Below are 23,075 nucleotides of genomic sequence, written 5' to 3'. Positions count from 1 at the left end.
TTTTTGGGCTCCCGTGGCGCTATGGTTAGCGCGTTCAGCTGTTAATTGAAAGGTTCGTGGTTCGAGCCCACCCGGGAAAGGTGTTGTGGGGTCTCAAATGTAACGTAGAAAGCTAAAGTTTTTCCACAATAGCTGACAACCATTTAATTTCTGAGCTTCCGTGGCTCAATGGTTAGCGCGTTCGGCTGTTAACCAATAGGTTGGTGGTTCGACCCCATCCGGGAGCGGTGTTGTGAGGTCTCAGATGTGGCGTAAAAAGTCAAGGTTTTTACATAATACCTGACGAGCATTTAACTTTTGGGCTTCCGTGGCGCAATGGTTAGCGCGTTCGGCTGTTAACCAATAGGTTGGTGGTTCGAGCCCATCCGGGAGCGGTGTTGTGAGGTCTCAGATGTGACGTTAAAAGTCAAGGTTTTTACACAATACCTGACGAGCATTTAATTTTTGGGCTCCCGTGGCGTTATGGTTAGCGCGTTCAGCTGTTAATCGAAAGGTTGGTGGTTCGAGCCCACCCGGGAAAGGTGTTGTGTTGTCTCAAATGTAACGTAGAAAGCTAAAGTTTTTCCACAATAGCTGACAACCATTTAATTTCTGAGCTTCCGTGGCTCAATGGTTAGCGCGTTCGGCTGTTAACCAATAGGTTGGTGGTTCGAGCCCATCCGGGAGCGGTGTTGTGTGATCTCAAATGTAACGTAGAAAGCCAAAGTTTTTCCACAATACTTGACGACCATTTAATTTTTGGGCTTCCGTGGCGCAATGGTTAGCACGTTCGGCTGTTAACCAATAGGTCGGTGGTTCGAGTCTATCCGGGAGCCGTGTTGTGAGGTCTCAGATGTGACGTAAAAAGTCAAGGTTTTCCACAATACCTGACAACCATTTAATTTCGGAGCTTCCGTGGCTCAATGGTTAGCGCGTTCGGCTGTTAACCAATAGGTTGGTGGTTCGAGCCCACCCGGGAGCGGTGTTGTGGGATCTGAAATGTAACGTAGAAAGCCAAAGTTTTTGCACAATAAATGACGACCATTTAATTTTTGGGCTTCCGTGGCGCAATGGTTAGCGCGTTCGGCTGTTAACCAATAGGTTGGTGGTTCGACCCCATCCGGGAGCGGTGTTGTGAGGTCTCAGATGTGACGTAAAAAGTCAAGGATTTTACATAATACCTGACGAGCATTTAACTTTTGGGCTTCCGTGGCGCAATGGTTAGCGCGTTCGGCTGTTAACCAATAGGTTGGTGGTTCAAGCCCATCCGGGAGCGGTGTTGTGAGGTCTCAGATGTGACGTTAAAAGTCAAGGTTTTTACACAATACCTGACGAGCATTTAATTTTTGGGCTCCCGTGGCGCTATGGTTAGCGCGTTCAGCTGTTAATCGAAAGGTTGGTGGTTCGAGCCCACCCGGGAAAGGTGTTGTGGGGTCTCAAATGTAACGTAGAAAGCTAAAGTTTTTCCACAATAGCTGACAACCATTTAATTTCTGAGCTTCCGTGGCTCAATGGTTAGCGCGTTCGGCTATTAACCAATAGGTTGGTGGTTCGAGCCCATCCGGGAGCGGTGTTGTGAGGTCTCAGATGTGACGTAAAAAGTCAAGGTTTTTACACAATACCTGACGAGCATTTAATTTTTGGGCTCCCGTGGCGCTATGGTTAGCGCGTTCAGCTGTTAATCGAAAGGTTGGTGGTTCGAGCCCACCCGGGAAAGGTGTTGTGGGGTCTCAAATGTAACGTAGAAAGCTAAAGTTTTTCCACAATAGCTGACAACCGTTTAATTTCTGAGCTTCCGTGGCTCAATGGTTAGCGCGTTCGGCTGTTAACCAATAGGTTGGTGGTTCGAGCCCATACGGGAGCGGTGTTGTGTGATCTCAAATGTAACGTAGAAAGCCAAAGTTTTTCCACAATACTTGACGACCATTTAATTTTTGGGCTTCCGTGGCGCAATGGTTAGCACGTTCGGCTGTTAACCAATAGGTCGGTGGTTCGAGTCTATCCGGGAGCCGTGTTGTGAGGTCTCAGATGTGACGTAAAAAGTCAAGGTTTTCCACAATACCTGACAACCATTTAATTTCGGAGCTTCCGTGGCTCAATGGTTAGCGCGTTCGGCTGTTAACCAATAGGTTGGTGGTTCGAGCCCACCCGGGAGCGGTGTTGTGGGATCTGAAATGTAACGTAGAAAGCCAAAGTTTTTGCACAATAAATGACGACCATTTAATTTTTGGGCTTCCGTGGCGCAATGGTTAGCGCGTTCGGCTGTTAACCAATAGGTTGGTGGTTCGACCCCATCCGGGAGCGGTGTTGTGAGGTCTCAGATGTGACGTAAAAAGTCAAGGTTTTTACATAATACCTGACGAGCATTTAACTTTTGGGCTTCCGTGGCGCAATGGTTAGCGCGTTCGGCTGTTAACCAATAGGTTGGTGGTTCAAGCCCATCCGGGAGCGGTGTTGTGAGGTCTCAGATGTGACGTTAAAAGTCAAGGTTTTTACACAATACCTGACGAGCATTTAATTTTTGGGCTCCCGTGGCGCTATGGTTAGCGCGTTCAGCTGTTAATCGAAAGGTTGGTGGTTCGAGCCCACCCGGGAAAGGTGTTGTGGGGTCTCAAATGTAACGTAGAAAGCTAAAGTTTTTCCACAATAGCTGACAACCATTTAATTTCTGAGCTTCCGTGGCTCAATGGTTAGCGCGTTCGGCTATTAACCAATAGGTTGGTGGTTCGAGCCCATCCGGGAGCGGTGTTGTGAGGTCTCAGATGTGACGTAAAAAGTCAAGGTTTTTACACAATACCTGACGAGCATTTAATTTTTGGGCTTCCGTGGCACAATGGTTACCGCGTTCAGCTGTTAATCGAAAGGTTGGTGGTTCGAGCCCACACGGGAGAGGTGTTGTGGGGTCTCAAATGTAACGTAGAAAGCCAAAGTTTTTCCACAATACCTGACAACAATTTAATTATCTGAGCTTCCGTGGCTCAATGGTTAGCGCGTTCGGCTGTTAACCAATAGGTTGGTGGTTCGAGCCCATCCGGGAGCGGTGTTGTGAGGTCTCAGATGTGACGTAAAAAGTCAAGGTTTTTACACAATACCTGACGAGCATTTAACTTTTGGGCTTCCGTGGCGCAATGGTTAGCGCGTTCGGCTGTTAACCAATAGGTTGGTGGTTCGAGCCCATCCGGGAGCGGTGTTGTGAGGTCTCAGATGTGACGTAAAAAGTCAAGTTTTTTGCACAATACCTGACGAGCATTTAGCTTTTGGGCTTCCGTGGCGCAATGGTTAGCGCGTTCGGCTGTTAACCAATAGGTTGGTGGTTCGAGCCCACCCGGGAGCGGTGTTGTGTGATCTCAAATGTAACGTAGAAAGCCAAAGTTTTTCCACAATACCTGACAACCATTTAATTTCTGAGCTTCCGTGGCTCAATGGTTAGCGCGTTCGGCTGTTAACCAATAGGTTGGTGGTTCGAGCCCACCCGGGAGCGGTGTTGTGGGATCTCAAATGTAACGTAGAAAGCCAAAGTTTTTGCACAATAAATGACAACCATTTAATTTTTGGGCTTCCGTGGCGCAATGGTTAGCGCGTTCGGCTGTTAACCAATAGGTTGGTGGTTCGACCCCATCCGGGAGCCGTGTTGTGAGGTCTCAGATGTGACGTAAAAAGTCAAGTTTTTTGCACAATACCTGACGAGCATTTAGCTTTTGGGCTTCCGTGGCGCAATGGTTAGCGCGTTCGGCTGTTAACCAATAGGTTGGTGGTTCGAGCCCATTCGGGAGCCGTGTTGTGAGGTCTCAGATGTGACGTAAAAAGTCAAGGTTTTCCACAATACCTGACAACCATTTAATTTCGGAGCTTCCGTGGCTCAATGGTTAGCGCGTTCGGCTGTTAACCAATAGGTTGGTGGTTCGAGCCCACCCGGGAGCGGTGTTGTGGGATCTGAAATGTAACGTAGAAAGCCAAAGTTTTAGCACAATAAATGACGACCATTTAATTTTTGGGCTTCCGTGGCGCAATGGTTAGCGCGTTCGGCTGTTAAACAATAGGTTGGTGGTTCGAGCCCATCCGGGAGCCGTGTTGTGAGGTCTCAGATGTGACGTAAAAAGTCAAGGTTTTCCACAATACCTGACGAGCATTTAATTTTTGGGCTCCCGTGGCGCTATGGTTAGCGCGTTCAGCTGTTAATCGAAAGGTGGGTGGTTCGAGCCCACCCGGGAAAGGTGTTGTGGGGTCTCAAATGTAACGTAGAAAGCTAAAGTTTTTCCACAATAGCTGACAACCATTTAATTTCTGAGCTTCGGTGGCTCAATGGTTAGCGCGTTCGGCTGTTAACCAATAGGTTGGTGGTTCGACCCCATCCGGGAGCGGTGTTGTGAGGTCTCAGATGTGACGTAAAAAGTCAAGGTTTTTACATAATACCTGACGAGCATTTAACTTTTGGGCTTCCGTGGCGCAATGGTTAGCGCGTTCGGCTGTTAACCAATAGGTTGGTGGTTCGAGCCCATCCGGGAGCGGTGTTGTGAGGTCTCAGATGTGACGTAAAAAGTCAAGGTTTTTACACAATACCTAACGATCATTTAACTTTTGGGCTTCCGTGGCGCAATGGTTAGCGCTTTCGGCTGTTAACCAATAGGTTGGTGGTTCGAGCCCATCCGGGAGCGGTGTTGTGAGGTCTCAGATGTGACGTAAAAAGTCAAGGTTTTTACACAATACCTGACGAGCATTTAACTTTTGGGCTTCCGTGGCGCAATGGTTAGCGCGTTCGGCTGTTAACCAATAGGTTGGTGGTTCGAGCCCACCCGAGAGCGGTGTTGAGGGATCTGAAATGTAACGTAGAAAGCCAAAGTTTTTGCACAATAAATGACGACCATTTAATTTTTGGGCTTCCGTGGCGCAATGGTTAGCGCGTTCGGCTGTTAACCAATAGGTTGGTCGTTCGACCCCATGCGGGAGCGGTGTTGTGAGGTCTCAGATGTGACGTAAAAAGTCAAGGTTTTTACATAATACCTGACGAGCAATTAACTTTTGGGCTTCCGTGGCGCAATGGTTAGCGCGTTCGGCTGTTAACCAATAGGTTGGTGGTTCGAGCCCATCCGGGAGCGGTGTTGTGAGGTCTCAGATGTGACGTAAAAAGTCAAGGTTTTTACACAATACCTGACGAGCATTTAACTTTTGGGCTTCCGTGGCGCAATGGTTAGCGCGTTCGGCGGTTAACCAATAGGTTGGTGGTTCGAGCCCATCCGGGAGCGGTGTTGTGAGGTCTCAGATGTGACGTAAGAAGTCAAGGTTTTTACACAATACCTGACGAGTATTTAACTTTTGGGCTTCCGTGGCGCAATGGTTAGCGCGTTCGGCTGTTAACCAATAGGTTGGTGGTTCGAGCCCATCCGGGAGCGGTGTTGTGAGGTCTCAGATGTGACGTAAAAAGTCAAGCTTTTGCACAATACCTGACGAGCATTTAGCTTTTGGGCTTCCGTGGCGCAATGGTTAGCGCGTTCGGCTGTTAAGCAATAGGTTGGTGGTTCGAGCCCATCCGGGAGCGGTGTTGTGAGGTCTCAGATGTGACGTAAAAAGTCAAGGTTTTTACACAATACCTGACGAGCATTTAAATTTTGGGCTTCCTTGGCGCAATGGTTAGCGCCTTCGGCTGTTAACCAATAGGTTGGTGGTTCGAGCCCACCCGGAAGCGGTGTTGTGTGATCTCAAATGTAACGTAGAAAGCCAAAGTTTTTCCACAATACCTGACGACCATTTAATTTTTGGGCTTCCGTGGCGCAATGGTTAGCACGTTCGGCTCTTAACCAATAGGTTGGTGGTTCGAGCCCATCCGGGAGCGGTGTTGTGAGGTCTCAGATGTGACGTAAAAAGTCAAGGTTTTCCACAATACCTGACAACCATTTAATTTCTGAGCTTCCGTGGCTCAATGGTTAGCGCGTTCGGCTGTTAACCAATAGGTTGGTGGTTCGACCCCATCCCGGAGCGGTGTTGTGAGGTCTCAGATGTGACGTAAAAAGTCAAGGTTATAAAGATGAAGGTTAATTTGTCTCACTTAATTTAAATTCGAATTTTTAACTAGCACTCTCGGCAACGGCCATATCTGAGGCCGAGTTACGTCGATTTTGAAAATGTTATTAAAAATCGAGGTACATTTTTATTTATTGTTCAATCGAGATGAAATGACTTTTAATGAGTGTTTTATATTGAATTAAGCTGAATTCGGTCAAAAATTTCTCCAGAAAAAAATGCATTCAAAAAAGTACCGAAAAAATCGCAGGTTTTTCTTCTTCAAGACACAAAATCCGTGAATACGATTTCTTATTGAAAATTGAATTTTAACAGTTTTTTGAATGAATATCGTTAAATTGCTTGAATTAAAGCAAAAAGTATAAAAATAATGGTTTCAGTGGTTACATTTGAAAATAGTGTAGAAATACTCAAAATATGCTTCTTTGGCCGTGAAACGTCGATTTTTAAAATGTTATTAAAAATTGAGGTACATTTTTATTTATTGTCCTGACGAACATTTAATTTTTGGGCTTCCCTGGCTCAATGTTAGCGCGTTCGGCTGTTAATCGAAAGGTTGGTGGTTCGAGCCCATCCGGGAGCGGTGTTTTGGGATCTCAAATGTAACGTAAATAGCCAAAGTTTTTCCACAATACCTGACGACCATTTAATTTTTGGGCGTCCGTGGCGCAATGGTTAGCGCGTTCGGCTGTTAACCGAAAGGTGGTGGTTCGAGCCCAGCCGGGAGCGGTGTTGTGAGGTCTCAGATGTGAAGTAAAAAGACAAAGTTTTACCTCAATACCTGACGACCATTTAATATTTGGGCTTCCGTTGCGCAATGGTTAGCGCGTTCGGCTGTTAACCGAAAGGTTGGTGGTTCCAGCCCACCCGGGAGCGGTGTTGTGGGATCTCTAATTTAACGTAAAAAGCCAAAGTTTTTCCACAATACCTGACGACCATTTTTTTTTGGGCGTCCATGGCGCAATGGTTAGCGCGTTCGGCTGTTAACCGAAAGGTTGGTGGTTCGAGCCCATCCGGGAGCGGTGTTGTGACGTCTCAGATGTTACGTAAAATGTCAGAGTTTTTCCACAATACCTGACGAACATTTAATTTTTGGGCTTCCGTGGCGCAATAATTAGCGCGTCCAGCTGTTAATCGAAAGGTTGGTGGTTCGAGCCCACCCGGGAGCGGTGTTGTGGGATCTCAAATGTAACGTAGAAAGCCAAAGTTTTTCCACAATACCTGACTACCATTTAATTTTTGGGCTTCCTTGGCGCAATGGTTAGCGCGTTCGGCTGTTAACCGAAAGGATGGTGGTTCGAGCCCACCTGGGAGAGGTGTTGTAGGGTCTCAGATGTAACGTAAAAAGTCATAACTTATTGTTGTGTGTTTGTACGACTACACAGGAGTTGATACTTTAAAACTATGGTTTTATTTACAATGATTTATACATGATCGAGGTCCGAGGTAGACTGAATTTTTAACACAGAGAGGGGGCCTTTTTATACACGAGAGATTAGATAAATAATAGACATTAAGCTAATATGGGGCTGTTCATAAACTGGCCTACTAATAATATAAAGCATAATGTCACATCCCCTTTTTTTATACAAATAAGAATGCGTTTTATAAATTTAACTTAGTCGATGGCTTTGAGATTCTTCCGGATCGTGTTACTGTCCCTTTGTCGTCTTTTGGCAATTTGCTTCTTGTCTTTCTCTTATTCGTACTTTCCGGTGACCTCGTGGTATTGGACTCAGATGGATCAGCTCGCAAGTTCTCTCGGTCGGTATCTTGAAGGTTTTCAGCATTGCATGGATGATTGTCGTGGGCTGGCTCAGAGACAGGTTCCTCTCGATCAATGATGTTTGGTGGATCTATGACGTCCTCTGGGCCAATACTCGATTCCGGAGTGAAAGACTTGATTCCGTGATTTTGATGACTGTCCGGTAGGGGAACTAGATGGAACCGGTTTCTTCGAATCCTTCCTTTAGACGTCTCGATTATATATGATCGGGGCTCCTCTGCTTTCTCGAAAACGGTTCCTTCTTTGCGTAAATCGGTTATCCATACCCTTTTCCCAAGATCTAATTTGTGTAGCTCTCTGACTCTATGGCGTTGGTCGTAATTTCGTTTCTGAGTTTTTTTCTGCGTTAGTGATGTTTCTTTGATACGTTCTGCTGATAAGATCGTCGGGACAAGCATGTTTGACGGTAATGGGAGCGTTGTTCGGAGATGGCGACTCATAAGCATTTGTGCTGGACTGAAACCATTGGACGTCGGTGTAGATCGGTACGCCAACAGTGCCAAAGGGATGTTGTCAGATTTCTTTAAAATGGATTTCGCTGTCTTTACTGCTGCTTCTGCGAACCCATTACTTTGAGGATATCTTGGGCTGCTCGTGATAGATCGAAATCCATATTTCTTGGAGAATGCGATGAATTCCAAGGTTCTTGTCGCTGATAAATTAGTGCCATTATCGCTGCGGACCACCTCTGGAATTCCGTGTCGTGCAAATATATCTTCGATGATCTCGATGACAGTTTTTGTAGTTTGATCTTTCATTCGAGCCAATTCCAGATATTTTGAGTAGTAGTCCATCATGACCAGGTACCATTTTCCCCCATGATGTAGCATATCTATGGCAACTGCTTGCCATGGTCGTTCGGGTAAGCTTGTTGGTTTTAAGGGCTCATGAAAGTTGACTGATTCTTTGAGACATCGTTCGCATCTTTTCACCTTATCTTCGATTTCCCGTGAAATTCCAGGCCACCAGACGGATTGTTTGGCTCTTTCTCGACATTTGACGATTCCCATGTGACCTTGATGAATTCGATCCATTATTTCTGGACGCATGGAACTTGGAATGAGCAGTCTGCTGCCTTTCATGATGATTCCGTCTTGGATGGTGATTTCATGCCTGTAGCTGAAGTAGTCATTACAACTACTGTGTACGCGTTTTTTCTCCGGCCATCCATGTTCGAGGTAACGTTGTAATGTTCTGCATGTAGCATCTTCCTGTTGTTTATGAAGAATTTCCGCAAGCTTTGGATCTGTAGTGGGTAGGTTCATCATTACTAACTGTACGTGAGCAGAAATTTCTTGTTGTAGCTCGTTGTCGTCAACGTCTATCAACGGAGCTCTAGACAATGTATCAGCGGCAACTAAGGATTTTCCAGGCACGTAGGAGACCTTGTACGAGTATCGCATCATGCGTAAACGTAGCCTTTGCAGTCTCGGAGATAAATCGTCCAGTTGTTTCGAATGCAATATGGAAACAAGGGGCTGATGATCAGTTTCTAGCTTTATTGTTATACCCGTTATGAAATCCTCAAATCGCTGGCATGCCCACGTTAATGCATACGCCTCGTTCTCGATCTGCGCATAGCGTTGTTCTGTCGAGGATAACGTCTTCGAGGCATAGGCAATGACTTTGTAAGTTCCATTGGCTTGTTCTTGTCGAAGTATTGCTCCAATCCCATAGCTTGACGCATCGGCGGATACTACTGTTGGCTTCCTTGGATCGAAGATACCCAAAACAGGCTTGCTTGTGAGTGTCGTCTTGAGGTATTTGAAGGCCATTTCTTGACTTGGGCCCCAAATCCAGCTGTTCTTGGTGCTCAATAGACTACTTAGTGGTTTAAGCTGCTCGGCCATTCGGGGAATGAACTTTCCAAGATAATTTACCATTCCTAATAGACGACGTAGCTCTGCGACATCAGATGGTGATTTCATCTCGACTATGGCTCGAACCTTCTCCTCGTCTGGACTGATCCCGGCACTGTCTATTACGTGCCCCAAAAACTTGATCCTTTTGTTAAATTTTTTATAATATACCACGCCACTGTTCAATTTTAAGTGGATATAACATAAATTCATTAATTCTTTTTTCATGAATCTTTAACACTAATTATTATAATACACCATTGTTAAATCTATATTTTAAATTAAATTGTTGTATTAAATTAAGCAGATAGGCACGGGGCTTACAAGTCACAATGTGACTTAGCCCCGTAGCAAACTGTATATGTAATGATAAGTAAAAAATAAACATTTTGAATTTGAATTTGAATTTTGGCTCCAAAGAGGCATTTCCTTTCATTGAGCGTGACTCCTTGGTCTTTCAATCTTTCGAGAACTTCCTTTAGGTTTTCATCATGTTCGGCCATGTCCTTGCCCCATACTAGAATGTCGTCCTGATGACAAACTGTGTTCTTGACGCCTTCAATATACGAAGACATTTGGCTTTGGTAGTGCTCGGATGCAGATGTTAAACCAAAGGGCAGGCAATTGCAGCAATATCTTCCAAATGGCGTCATGAAAGTCGTAAGTAATATGGAGTCCGGATGTAGCGGTATCTGCCAATAACCGGAATTACAATCAAGTTTTGAGAAGATCTCGGCTCCAGCCAGTCGTCCAAGCGTATGGTCTACAGCCGGTATCTGGTACCGTTCACGTTGTACGTAGTTATTCAGTTGCGTATAATCCACGCATATCCTTAATTCGCCAGAATCCTTTCTCACGACCACCATGGGAGCGCACCAGTCTGTGGGGTCCTCGACTCTCCGGATTACTCCCAAGTCCACCATTCGTTTCAATTCAGCTTCGACTTGTGACATCAAAGGAATCGCAACTCGACGTGGAGTCGTCACTGCATACGGTACTGCGTTCGGTTTCAGCTTCAGTTTGTAGCTTCGTTTGACTCGTCCTAAGCCGGTAAATAGTTGAGGATAATGGTCCTTTGGTCTTATACTCGTCTCCGTGAGTTGCAGCTCATCGATTCTTTGAACTATTTTCAGGTCTTCACTTGCTCTGAGGCTTAGAAGTGGAACTTGCAATTGGTCGATGACATAGACCTTGTCATGGATGGTGGTATCTCTACTTGACAGGTAGGCTTCAATGAAACCTTTGCAGTTAATCAAGGTCTTCCCTGGTCCAAACAGACGTCGGTCAGATTTATTCAGTGCTAAGTCTTGAAATTTCGCCTTGTACAGCGAGTCTGGTAATACGCAAACGTCCGCGCCGGTATCTATCTTGAATTGAACTTGTTTTGCATTAATCCTAATGTTTACCATCCAACGATCTTGTATCTCGTCGCTGCTGACTTTTCCCAAGAACGTATCCATTGGCGTTGAGTCATCATCATCCACAGAGATCATTTGCGATGTGACCTCACGATTGTAGTTGGTGGTTAACCTTTGACACACACGCTCGTAGCGGCCAATCTTCTTACACTTCCTGCAAACTGCTCTATATGCTGGGCATCGCTCTCGATTGTGTTTCTCGAACATTCCGCATTTCTTGCAGGTATCTGAAGTAACCTTGTGATCGCGTTGAATTGGTCTTGAAGGATGAGTTGCTCTTGGTCGCCTGTTCTCCTTCGTCTGAGAGGTGTTTCGAGAGCCAAGCTTTTCGACAACAGCCGGAGTTCCGTTTTTATAACTTCCTGCGTTTAATTCTTGTTGTTGTCGGCGAACTTCTTCGGCATGGCGGGCGGTTGAGATCGGTTTCTCCAGTGTAAGGTTTCCGTCTAATTGCATTTTTTCCGACAGGGCTTTGTCTCGCACCCCGACTACTATTCGGTCTCTCAGCAATTCGTCTTGGAGAGTTCCGTAGGCACATTTCTCAATCTGGGCTCGACACGCGGTGATAAACTCTTCTACCGGTTCGCCATCTTGCTGAACTCGTGAGTTGAAGGTTGCTCGCTCGTAGATAACGTTCCTCCGGAGAATGAAATGTCCTTCGAATTTATTCATAACGACATTGAAGTCAGACTTCTCTGCATCGGTGGCAAACGTAAATGACAAGAATACGTCATCAGCTTTGTCGCCCATCATGTATATTAACGCGTTGACTTGTTCCTCTCCTGTCTTGGAACTAAGACCGGACGCGGATCTGAATCTCTCGAACCTCCTCCTCCATCGGGGCCTCTCATTGGAATTCGAAAAGTTGAATTGGCAAGGCGGTTGCACTTGAAAGGCTGCGGCGTTCTGCATTTTCCGTGTCGAGGTAGACCGCAAATCTAGTCGATTACTGATTAACGAATTAAAGCTAACCGTGATATCGCGCGACTAAATACCACATTAACGAACTTCTGACACCATGTTGTGTGTTTGTACGACTACACAGGAGTTGATACTTTAAAACTATGGTTTTATTTACAATGATTTATATATGATCGAGATCCGAGATAGACTGAATTTTTAACACAGAGAGGGGGCCTTTTTATACACGAGAGATTAGATAAATAATAGACATTAAGCTAATATGGGGCTGTTCATAAACTGGCCTACTAATAATACAAAGCATAATGTCACACTTATCCACAAAACCTAACAACCATTTAATTTCTGAGCTTCTGTGGCTCAATGGTTAGCGCGTTCGGCTGTTAACCAATTGGTTGGTGGTTCGAGCCTATCCGGGAGAAGTGTTGTGACGTCTCAGATGTAACGTAAAATGTCAGAGTTTTACCTCAATACCTGACGAAAATTTAATTTTTGGGCTTCAGTGGCGCAATGGTTAGCGCGTTCGGCTATTAACCAATAGGTTGGTGGTTCGAGCCCATCCGGGAGAAGTGTTGTGACGTCTCAGATGTAACGTAAAATGTCAGAGTTTTTCCACAATACCTGACGAACATTTAATTTTTGGGCTTCAGTGGCGCAATGGTCAGCGCGTTCAGCTGTTAACCGAAAGGTTGGTGGTTCGAGCCCAAACGAGAGAGGTTTTGTGGGGTCTCAGATGTAGCGTGAAAAGTCGTAACTTTTCAACAATACCTGACAACCATTTAATTTCTGAGCTTCCGTGGCTCAATGGTTAGCGCTTTCGGCTGTTAACCAATAGGTTGGTGGTTCTAGCCCATCCGGGAGCGGTGTTGTGATGTCTCAGATGTAACGTAAAATGTCAGAGTTTTACCTCAATACCTGACGAGCATTTATTTTTTGGGCTTCCGTGGCGCAATGGTTAGCGCGTTCAGCTGTTAATCGAAAGGTTGGTGGTTCGAGCCCACCCGGGAGAGGTGTTGTGAGGTCTCATATGTAGCGTGAAAAGTCAAACTTTTTCCATAATACGTTATAACCATTTATTTTCTGATCTTTCGTGGCTCAATGGTTAGCGCGTTCGGCTGTTAACCAATAGCTTGGTGGTTCGAGCCCACCCGGGAGCGGTGTTTTTGGATCTCAAATGTAACGTAAATAGCCAAAGTTTTTCCACAATACCTGACGACCATTTAATTTTTGGGCTTCCGTGGCGCAATGGTTAGCGCGTTCAGCTGTTAACCGAAAGGTTGGTGGTTCGAGCCCAAAAGAGAGGTTTTGTGGGGTCTCAGATGTAGCGTGAAAAGTCGTAACTTTTCAACAAAACCTGTAAACCATTTAATTTTTGGGCGTCCGTGGCGCAATGGCTAGCGCGTTCGGCTGTTAACCGAAAGGTTGGTGGTTCGAGCCCATCCGGGAGCGGTGTTGTGACGTCTCAGATGTTACGTAAAATGTCAGAGTTTTTCCACAATACCTGACGAACATTTAATTTTTGGCCTTCCGTGGCGCAATAATTAGGGCGTCGAGCACTTAATCGAAAGGTTGGTGGTTCGAGCCCACCCGGAAGAGGTGTTGTGGGGTCTCAGATGTAGCGTTAAAAGTCAAAACTTTTCCACAATACGTGACAACCATTTAATTTCTGATCTTCCGTGGCTCAATGGTTAGCGCGTTCGGCTGTTAACCAATAGGTTGGTGGTTCGAGCCCACCCGGGAGCGGTGTTTTTGGATCTCAAATGTAACGTAAATAGCCAAAGTTTTTCCACAATACCTGACTACCATTTCATTTTTGGGCGTCCGTGGCGAAAGGTTAGCGCGTTCGGCTGTTAACCGAAAGGTTGGTGGTTCGAGCCCATCCGGGAGCGGTGTTGTGAGGTCTCAGATGTGAAGTAAAAAGACAAGGTTTTACCTCAATACCTGACGAAAATTTAATTTTTGGGCTTCAGTGGCGCAATGGTCAGCGCGTTCAGCTGTTAACCGAAAGGTTGGTGGTTCGAGCCCTCCCGGGAGCGGTGTTGTGACGTCTCAGATGTAACGTAAAATGTCAGAGTTTTTCCACAATACCTGACGAGCATTTAATTTTTGGGCTTCCGTGGCGCAATGGTTAGCGCGTTCAGCTGTTAATCGAAAGGTTGGTATTCGAGCCCACCCGGGAGAGGTGTTGTGAGGTCTCAGATGAAGCGTGAAAAGTCAAACTTTTTCCATAATACGTGATAACCATTTATTTTCTGATCATTCGTGGCTCAATGGTTAGCGCGTTCGGCTGTTAACCAATAGCTTGGTGGTTCGAGCCCACCCGGGAGCGGTGTTTTTGGATCTCAAATGTAACGTAAATAGCCAAAGTTTTTCCGCAATACCTGACGACCATTTTTTTTGGGCGTCCGTGGCGCAATGGTTAGCGCGTTCGGCTGTTAACCGAAAGGTTGGTGGTTCGAGCCCATCCGGTAGCGGTGTTTTGAGGCCTCAGATGTGAAGTAAAAAGTCAAAGTTTTACCTCAATACCTGACGAAAATTTAATTTTTGGGCTTCAGTGGCGCAATGGTCAGCGCGTTCAGCTGTTAACCGAAAGGTTGGTGGTTCGAGCCCAAACGAGAGAGGTTTTGTGGGGTCTCAGATGTAGCTTGAAAAGTCGTAACTTTTCAACAATACCTGACAACCATTTAATTTCTGGGCTTCCGTGGCTCAATGGTTAGCGCGTTCGGCTGTTAACCTATAGGTTGGAGGTTCTAGCCCATCCGGGAGCGGTGTTGTGATGTCTCAGATGTAACGTAAAATGTCAGAGTTTTTCCACAATACCTGACAACCATTTAATTTCTGAGCTTCCGTGGCTCAATGGTTAGCGCGTTCGGCTGTCAATCGAAAGGTTGGTGGTTCGATCCCATGCGGGAGCGGTGTTGTGAGGTCTCGGATGTGAAGTAAAAAGTCAAAGTTTTACCTCAATAGCTGACGAAAATTTAATTTTTGGGCTTCAGTGGCGCAATGGTCAGCGCGTTCAGCTGTTAACCGAAAGGTTGGTGGTTCGAGCCCACCCGGGAGCGGTGTTGTGACGTCTCAGATGTAACGTAAAATGTGAGAGTTTTTCCACAATACCTGACGAGCATTTAATTTTTGGGCTTCCGTGGCGCAATGGTTAGCGCGTTCAGCTGTTAATCGAAAGGTTGGTGGTTCGAGCCCACCCGGGAGAGGTGTTGTGAGGTCTCAGATGTAGCGTGAAAAGTCAAACTTTTTCCATAATACGTGATAACCATTTATTTTCTGGTCTTTCGTGGCTCAATGGTTAGCGCGTTCGGCTGTTAACCAATAGCTTGGTGGTTCGAGCCCACCCGGGAGCGGTGTTTTTGGATCTCAAATGTAACGTAAATAGCCAAAGTTTTTCTACAATACCTGACGACCATTTAATTTTTGGGCTTCCGTGGCGCAATGGTTAGTGCGTTCAGCTGTTAACCGAAAGGTTGGTGGTTCGAGCCCAAACGAGAGAGGATTTGTGGGGTCTCAGATGTAGCGTGAAAAGTCGTAACTTTTCAACAATACCTGACAACCATTTAATTTGTGGGCGTCCGTGGCGCAATGGCTAGCGCGTTCGGCTGTTAACCGAAAGGTTGGTGGTTCGAGCCCATCCGGGAGCGGTGTTGTGACGTCTCAGATGTTACGTAAAATGTCAGAGTTTTTCCACAATACCTGACGAACATTTAATTTTTGGGCTTCCGTGGCGCAGTAATTAGCGCGTCCAGCTCTTAATCGAAAGGTTGGTGGTTTGAGCCCACCCGGAAGAGGTGTTGTGGGGTCTCAGATGTAGCGTTAAAAGTCAAAACTTTTCCACAATACGTGACAACCATTTAATTTTTGGGCTTCCTTGGCGCAATGGTTAGCGCGTTCGGCTGTTAACCGAAAGGATGGTGGTTCGAGCCCACCTGGGAGAGGTGTTGTAGGGTCTAAGATGTAACGTAAAAAGTCATAACTTATCCACAAATCCTAACAACCATTTAATTTCTGAGCTTCTGTGGCTCAATGGTTAGCGCGTTCGGCTGTTAACCAATTGGTTGGTGGTTCGAGCCTATCCGGGAGAAGTGTTGTGACGTCTCAGATGTAACGTAAAATGTCAGAGTTTTTCCACAATACCTGACGAACATTTAATTGTTGGGCTTGCGTGGCGCAATGGTTAGCGCGTTCAGCTGTTAATCGAAAGTTTGGTGGTTCGAGCCCACCCGGGAGAGGTGTTGTTGGGTCTCATATGTAGCGTAAAAAGTCAAAACTTTTCCACAATACGTGACAACCATTTATTTTCTGAGCTTTCGTGGCTCAATGGTTAGCGCATTCGGCTGTTAACCGAAAGGTTGGTGGTTCGAGCCCATCCGGGAGCGGTGTTGTGAGGCCTCAGATGTGAAGTAAAAAGTCAAAGTTTTACCTCAATACCTGACGAAAATTTAATTTTTGGGCTTCAGTGGCGCAATGGTCAGCGCGTTCAGCTGTTAACCGAAAGGTTGGTGGTTCGAGCCCAAACGAGAGAGGTTTTGTGGGGTCTCAGATGTAGCGTGAAAAGTCGTAACTTTTCAACAATACCTGACAACCATTTAACTTCTGAGCTTCCGTGGCTCAATGGTTAGCGCGTTCGGCTGTTAACCAATAGGTTGGTGGTTCTAGCCCATCCGGGAGCGGTGTTGTGATGTCTCAGATGTAACGTAAAATGTCAGAGTTTTTCCACAATACCTGACGAACATTTAATTTTTGGGCTTCCGTGGCGCAATGGTTAGCGCGTTCAGCTGTTAATCGAAAGGTTGGTGGTTCGAGCCCACCCGGAAGAGGTGATGTGGGGTCTCAGATGTAGCGTAAAAAGTCAAAACTTTTCCACAATACGTGACAACCATTCAATTTCTGAGCTTCCGTGGCTCAATGGTTAGCGCGTTCGGCTGTTAATCGAAAGGTTGGTGGTTCGAGCCCATCCGGGAGCGGTGTTGTGAGGTCTCAGATGTAGCGTGAAAAGTCAAACTTTTTCCATAATACGTGATAACCATTTATTTTCTGATCTTTCGTGGCTCAATGGTTAGCGCGTTCGGCTGTTAACCAATAGGTTGGTGGTTCGAGCCCACCCGGGAGCGGTGTTTTTGGATCTCAAATGTAACGTAAATAGCCAAAATTTTTCCACAATACCTGACGACCATTTAATTTTTGGGCGTCCGTGGCGAATGGTTAGCGCATTCGGCTGTTAACCGAAAGGTTGGTGGTTCGAGCCCACCCGGGAGAGGTGTTGTTAGGTCTCAGATGTAGCGTGAAAAGTCAAAATTTTTCCATAATACGTGATAACCATTTATTTTCTGATCTTTCGTGGCTCAATGGTTAGCGCGTTAGGCTGTTAACCAATAGCTTGGTGGTTCGAGCCCACCCGGGAGCGGTGTTTTTGGATCTCAAATGTAACGTAAATAGCCAAAGTTTTTCTACAATACCTGACGACCATTTAATTTTTGGGCTTCCGTGGCGCAATGGTTAGTGCGTTCAGCTGTTAACCGAAAGGTTGGTGGTTCGAGCCCAAACGAGAGAGGATTTGTGGGGTCTCAGATGAAGCGTGAAAAGTCGTAACTTTTCAAAAATACCTGACAACCATTTAATTTTTGGGCATCCGTGGCGCAATGGCTAGCGCGTTCGGCTGTTAACCGAAAGGTTGGTGGTTCGAGCCCATCCGGGAGCGGTGTTGTGACGTCTCAGATGTTACGTAAAATGTCAGAGTTTTTCCACAATACCTGACGAACATTTAATTTTTGGGCTTCCGTGGCGCAGTAATTAGCGCGTCCAGCTCTTAATCGAAAGGTTGGTGGCTCGAGCCCACCCGTAAGAGGTGTTGTGGGGTCTCAGATGTAGCGTTAAAAGTCAAAACTTTTCCACAATACGTGACAACCATTTAATTTTTGGGCTTCCTTGGCGCAATGGTTAGCGCGTTCGGCTGTTAACCGAAAGGATGGTGGTTCGAGCCCACCTGGGAGAGGTGTTGTAGGGTCTAAGATGTAACGTAAAAAGTCATAACTTATCCACAAAACCTAACAACCATTTAATTTCTGAGCTTCTGTGGCTCAATGGTTAGCGCGTTCGGCTGTTAACCAATTGGTTGGTGGTTCGAGCCTATCCGGGAGAAGTGTTGTGACGTCTCAGATGTAACGTAAAATGTCAGAGTTTTTCCACAATACCTGACGAACATTTAATTGTTGGGCTTGCGTGGCGCAATGGTTAGCGCGTTCAGCTGTTAATCGAAAGTTTGGTGGTTCGAGCCCACCCGGGAGAGGTGTTGTTGGGTCTCATATGTAGCGTAAAAAGTCAAAACTTTTCCACAATACGTGACAACCATTTATTTTCTGAGCTTTCGTGGCTCAATGGTTAGCGCATTCGGCTGTTAACCGAAAGGTTGGTGGTTCGAGCCCATCCGGGAGCGGTGTTGTGAGGCCTCAGATGTGAAGTAAAAAGTCAAAGTTTTACCTCAATACCTGACGAAAATTTAATTTTTGGGCTTCAGTGGCGCAATGGTCAGCGCGTTCAGCTGTTAACCGAAAGGTTGGTGGTTCGAGCCCAAACGAGAGAGGTTTTGTGGGGTCTCAGATGTAGCGTGAAAAGTCGTAACTTTTCAACAATACCTGACAACCATTTAACTTCTGAGCTTCCGTGGCTCAATGGTTAGCGCGTTCGGCTGTTAACCAATAGGTTGGTGGTTCTAGCCCATCCGGGAGCGGTGTTGTGATGTCTCAGATGTAACGTAAAATGTCAGAGTTTTTCCACAATACCTGACGAACATTTAATTTTTGGGCTTCCGTGGCGCAATGGTTAGCGCGTTCAGCTGTTAATCGAAAGGTTGGTGGTTCGAGCCCACCCGGAAGAGGTGATGTGGGGTCTCAGATGTAGCGTAAAAAGTCAAAACTTTTCCACAATACGTGACAACCGTTCAATTTCTGAGCTTCCGTGGCTCAATGGTTAGCGCGTTCGGCTGTTAATCGAAAGGTTGGTGGTTCGAGCCCATCCGGGAGCGGTGTTGTGAGGTCTCAGATGTAGCGTGAAAAGTCAAACTTTTTCCATAATACGTGATAACCATTTATTTTCTGATCTTTCGTGGCTCAATGGTTAGCGCGTTCGGCTGTTAACCAATAGGTTGGTGGTTCGAGCCCATCCGGGAGCGGTGTTTTTGGATCTCAAATGTAACGTAAATAGCCAAAATTTTTCCACAATACCTGACGACCATTTAATTTTTGGGCGTCCGTGGCGAATGGTTAGCGCATTCGGCTGTTAACCGAAAGGTTGGTGGTTCGAGCCCATCCGGGAGCGGTGTTGTGAGGCCTCAGATGTGAAGTAAAAAGTCAAAGTTTTACCTCAATACCTGACGAAAATTTAATTTTTGGGCTTCAGTGGCGCAATGGTCAGCGCGTTCAGCTGTTAACCGAAAGGTTGGTGGTTCGAGCCCAAACGAGAGAGGTTTTGTGGGGTCTCAGATGTAGCGTGAAAAGTCGTAACTTTTCAACAATACCTGACAACCATTTAATTTCTGAGCTTCCGTGGCTCAATGGTTAGCGCGTTCGGCTGTTAACCAATAGGTTGGTGGTTCTAGCCCATCCGGGAGCGGTGTTGTGATGTCTCAGATGTAACGTAAAATGTCAGAGTTTTTCCACAATACCTGACGAACATTTAATTTTTGGGCTTCCGTGGCGCAATGGTTAGCGCGTTCAGCTGTTAATCGAAAGGTTGGTGGTTCGAGCCCACCCGGAAGAGGTGATGTGGGGTCTCAGATGTAGCGTAAAAAGTCAAAACTTTTCCACAATACGTGACAACCATTCAATTTCTGAGCTTCCGTGGCTCAATGGTTAGCGCGTTCGGCTGTTAATCGAAAGGTTGGTGGTTCGAGCCCATCCGGGAGCGGTGTTGTGAGGTCTCGGATGTGAAGTAAAAAGTTAAAGTTTTACCTCAATACCTGACGAGCATTTATTTTTTGGGCTTCCGTGGCGCAATGGTTAGCGCGTTCAGCTGTTTATGGAAAGGTTGGTGGTTCGAGCCCACCCGGGAGAGGTGTTGTGAGGTCTCAGATGTAGCGTGAAAAGTCAAACTTTTTCCATAATACGTGATAACCATTTATTTTCTGATCTTTCGTGGCTCAATGGTTAGCGCGTTCGGCTGTTAACCATTAGCTTGGTGGTTCGAGCCCACCCGGGAGCGGTGTTTTTGGATCTCAAATGTAACGTAAATAGCCAAAGTTTTTCCACAATACCTGACGACCATTTAATTTTTGGGCTTCCGTGGCGCAATGGTTAGCGCGTTCAGCTGTTAACCGAAAGGTTGGTGGTTCGAGCCCAAAAGAGAGGTTTTGTGGGGTCTCAGATGTAGCGTGAAAAGTCGTAACTTTTCAACAAAACCTGACAACCATTTAATTTTTGGGCGTCCGTGGCGCAATGGCTAGCGCGTTCGGCTGTTAACCGAAAGGTTGGTGGTTCGAGCCCATCCGGGAGCGGTGTTGTGACGTCCCAGATGTTACGTAAAATGTCAGAGTTTTTCCACAATACCTGACGAACATTTAATTTTTGGCCTTCCGTGGCGCAATAATTAGCGCGTCGAGCACTTAATCGAAAGGTTGGTGGTTCGAGCCCACCGGAAGAGGTGTTGTGGGGTCTCAGATGTAGCGTTAAAAGTCAAAACTTTTCCACAATACGTGACAACCATTTAATTTCTGATCTTCCGTGGCTCAATGGTTAGCGCGTTCGGCTGTTAACCAATAGGTTGGTGGTTCGAGCCCACCCGGGAGCGGTGTTTTTGGATCTCAAATGTAACGTAAATAGCCAAAGTTTTTCCACAATACCTGACGACCATTTAATTTTTGGGCGTCCGTGGCGAATGGTTAGCGCGTTCGGCTGTTAACCGAAAGGTTGGTGGTTCGAGCCCATCCAGGAGCGGTGTTGTGAGGTCTCAGATGTGAAGTAAAAAGACAAGGTTTTACCTCAATACCTGACGAAAATTTAGTTTTTGGGCTTCAGTGGCGCAATGGTCAGCGCGTTCAGCTGTTAACCGAAAGGTTGGTGGTTCGAGCCCTCCCGGGAGCGGTGTTGTGACGTCTCAGATGTAACGTAAAATGTCAGAGTTTTTCCACAATACCTGACGAGCATTTAATTTTTGGGCTTCCGTGGCGCAATGGTTAGCGCGTTCAGCTGTTAATCGAAAGGTTGGTATTCGAGCCCACCCGTGAGAGGTGTTGTGAGGTCTCAGATGAAGCGTGAAAAGTCGTAATTTTCAACAATACCTGACAACCATTTAATTTCTGAGCTTCCGTGGCTCAATGGTTAGCGCGTTCGGCTGTTAACCAATAGGTTGGAGGTTCTAGCCCATCCGGGAGCGGTGTTGTGATGTCTCAGATGTAACGTAAAATGTCAGAGTTTTTCCACAATACCTGACGAACATTTAATTTTTGGACTTCCGTGGCGCAATGGTTAGCGCGTTCAGCTGTTAATCGAAAGGTTGGTGGTTCGAGCCCACCCGGTAGAGGTGTTGTGGGGTCTCAGATGTAGCGTAAAAAGTCAAAACTTTTCCACAATACGTGACAACCATTTAATTTCAGAGCTTCCGTGGCTCAATGGTTAGCGCGTTCGGCTGTCAATCGAAAGTTTGTTGGTTGGAGCCCATCCGGGAGCGGTGTTGTGAGGTCTAGGATGTGAAGTAAAAAGTCAAAGTTTTACCTCAATACCTGACGAAAATTTAATTTTTGGGCTTCAGTGGCGCAATGGTCAGCGCGTTCAGCTGTTAACCGAAAGGTTGGTGGTTCGAGCCCTCCCGGGAGCGGTGTTGTGACGTCTCAGATGTAACGTAAAATGTCAGAGTTTTTCCACAATACCTGACGAGCATTTAATTTTTGGGCTTCCGTGGCGCAATGGTTAGCGCGATCAGCTGTTACCAATAGGTTGGTGGTTCGAGCCCACCCGGGAGCGGTGTTATGTGATCTCAAATGTAACGTAGAAAGCCAAAGTTTTTCCACAATACCTGACGACCATTTAATTTTTGGGCTTCCGTGGCGCAATGGTTAGCGCGTTCGGCTGTTAACCAATAGGTTGGTGGTTCGAGCCCACCAGGGAGCGGTGTTGTGTGATCTCAAATGTAACGTAGAAAGCCAAAGTTTTTCCACAATACCTGACGACCATTTTTTTTGGGCGTCCGTGGCGCAATGGTTAGCGCGTTCGGCTGTTAACCGAAAGGTTGGTGGTTCGAGCCCATCCGGGAGCGGTGTTGTGAGGTCTCAGATGTGACGTAAAAAGTCAAAGTTTTTCCACAATACCTGACAACCATTTAATTTCTGAGCTTCCGTGGCTCAATGGTTAGCGCGTTCGGCTGTTAACCAATAGGTTGGTGGTTCGAGCCCACCCGGGAGCGGTGATGTGGGATCTCAAATGTAACGTAGAAAGCCAAAGTTTTTGCACAATAAATGACGACCATTTAATTTTTGGGCTTCCGTGGCGCAATGGTTAGCGCGTTCGGCTGTTAACCAATAGGTTGGTGGTTCGACCCCATCAGGGAGCGGTGTTGTGAGGTCTCAGATTTGACGTAAAAAATCAAGGTTTTTACACAATACCTGACGAGCATTTAACTTTTGGGCTTCCGTGGCGCAATGGTTAGCGCGTTCGGCTGTTAACCAATAGGTTGGTGGTTCGAGCCCATCCGGGAGCGGTGTTGTGAGGTCTCAGATGTGACGTAAAAAGTCAAGGTTTTTACACAATACCTGACGAGCATTTAACATTTGGGCTTCCGTGGCGCAATGTTTAGCGCGTTCGGCTGTTAACCAATAGGTTGGTGGTTCGAGCCCATCCGGGAGCGGTGTTGTGAGGTCTCAGATGTGACGTAAGAAGTCAAGGTTTTTACACAATACCTGACGAGTATTTAACTTTTGGGCTTCCGTGGCGCAATGGTTAGCGCGTTCGGCTGTTAACCAGTAGGTTGGTGGTTCGAGCCCATCCGGTAGCGGTTTTGTGAGGTCTCAGATGTGACGTAAAAAGTCAAGGTTTTTACACAATACCTGACGAGCATTTAATTTTTGGGATTCCGTGGCGCAATGGTTAGCGCGTTCAG

At 46.3% G+C, this 23,075-nt stretch overlaps 4 non-coding genes across 4 annotated transcripts; all 4 read left to right on the top strand.

The window, feature by feature from the left end:
• The first annotated feature begins 1,476 nt into the window (after nucleotides 1–1,476).
• TRNAN-AUU (transfer RNA asparagine (anticodon AUU)) lies at nucleotides 1,477–1,549 on the top strand. Its single transcript has one exon. It is a non-coding gene; the product is annotated as a tRNA-Asn (tRNA).
• Nucleotides 1,550–2,651: 1,102 nt separating this feature from the next.
• On the top strand, nucleotides 2,652–2,724 carry TRNAN-AUU (transfer RNA asparagine (anticodon AUU)). Its single transcript has one exon. It is a non-coding gene; the product is annotated as a tRNA-Asn (tRNA).
• Nucleotides 2,725–5,736: 3,012 nt separating this feature from the next.
• TRNAK-CUU (transfer RNA lysine (anticodon CUU)) lies at nucleotides 5,737–5,809 on the top strand. Its single transcript has one exon. It is a non-coding gene; the product is annotated as a tRNA-Lys (tRNA).
• A 9,014-nt stretch (nucleotides 5,810–14,823) lies between these two features.
• Nucleotides 14,824–14,896, top strand: TRNAD-GUC (transfer RNA aspartic acid (anticodon GUC)). The gene has a single exon. It is a non-coding gene; the product is annotated as a tRNA-Asp (tRNA).
• Nucleotides 14,897–23,075: the final 8,179 nt, after the last annotated feature.

Source organism: Phalangium opilio, unplaced genomic scaffold (assembly GCF_054372755.1).
Source record: "Phalangium opilio isolate 3A_F unplaced genomic scaffold, DU_Popi_V2 ptg000019l_1, whole genome shotgun sequence".
NCBI lineage: Eukaryota > Metazoa > Arthropoda > Arachnida > Opiliones > Phalangiidae > Phalangium > Phalangium opilio.
The sequence above is the reverse complement of the archived record's forward strand: the minus strand, read 5'-3'. Positions and strand labels throughout refer to the sequence as shown.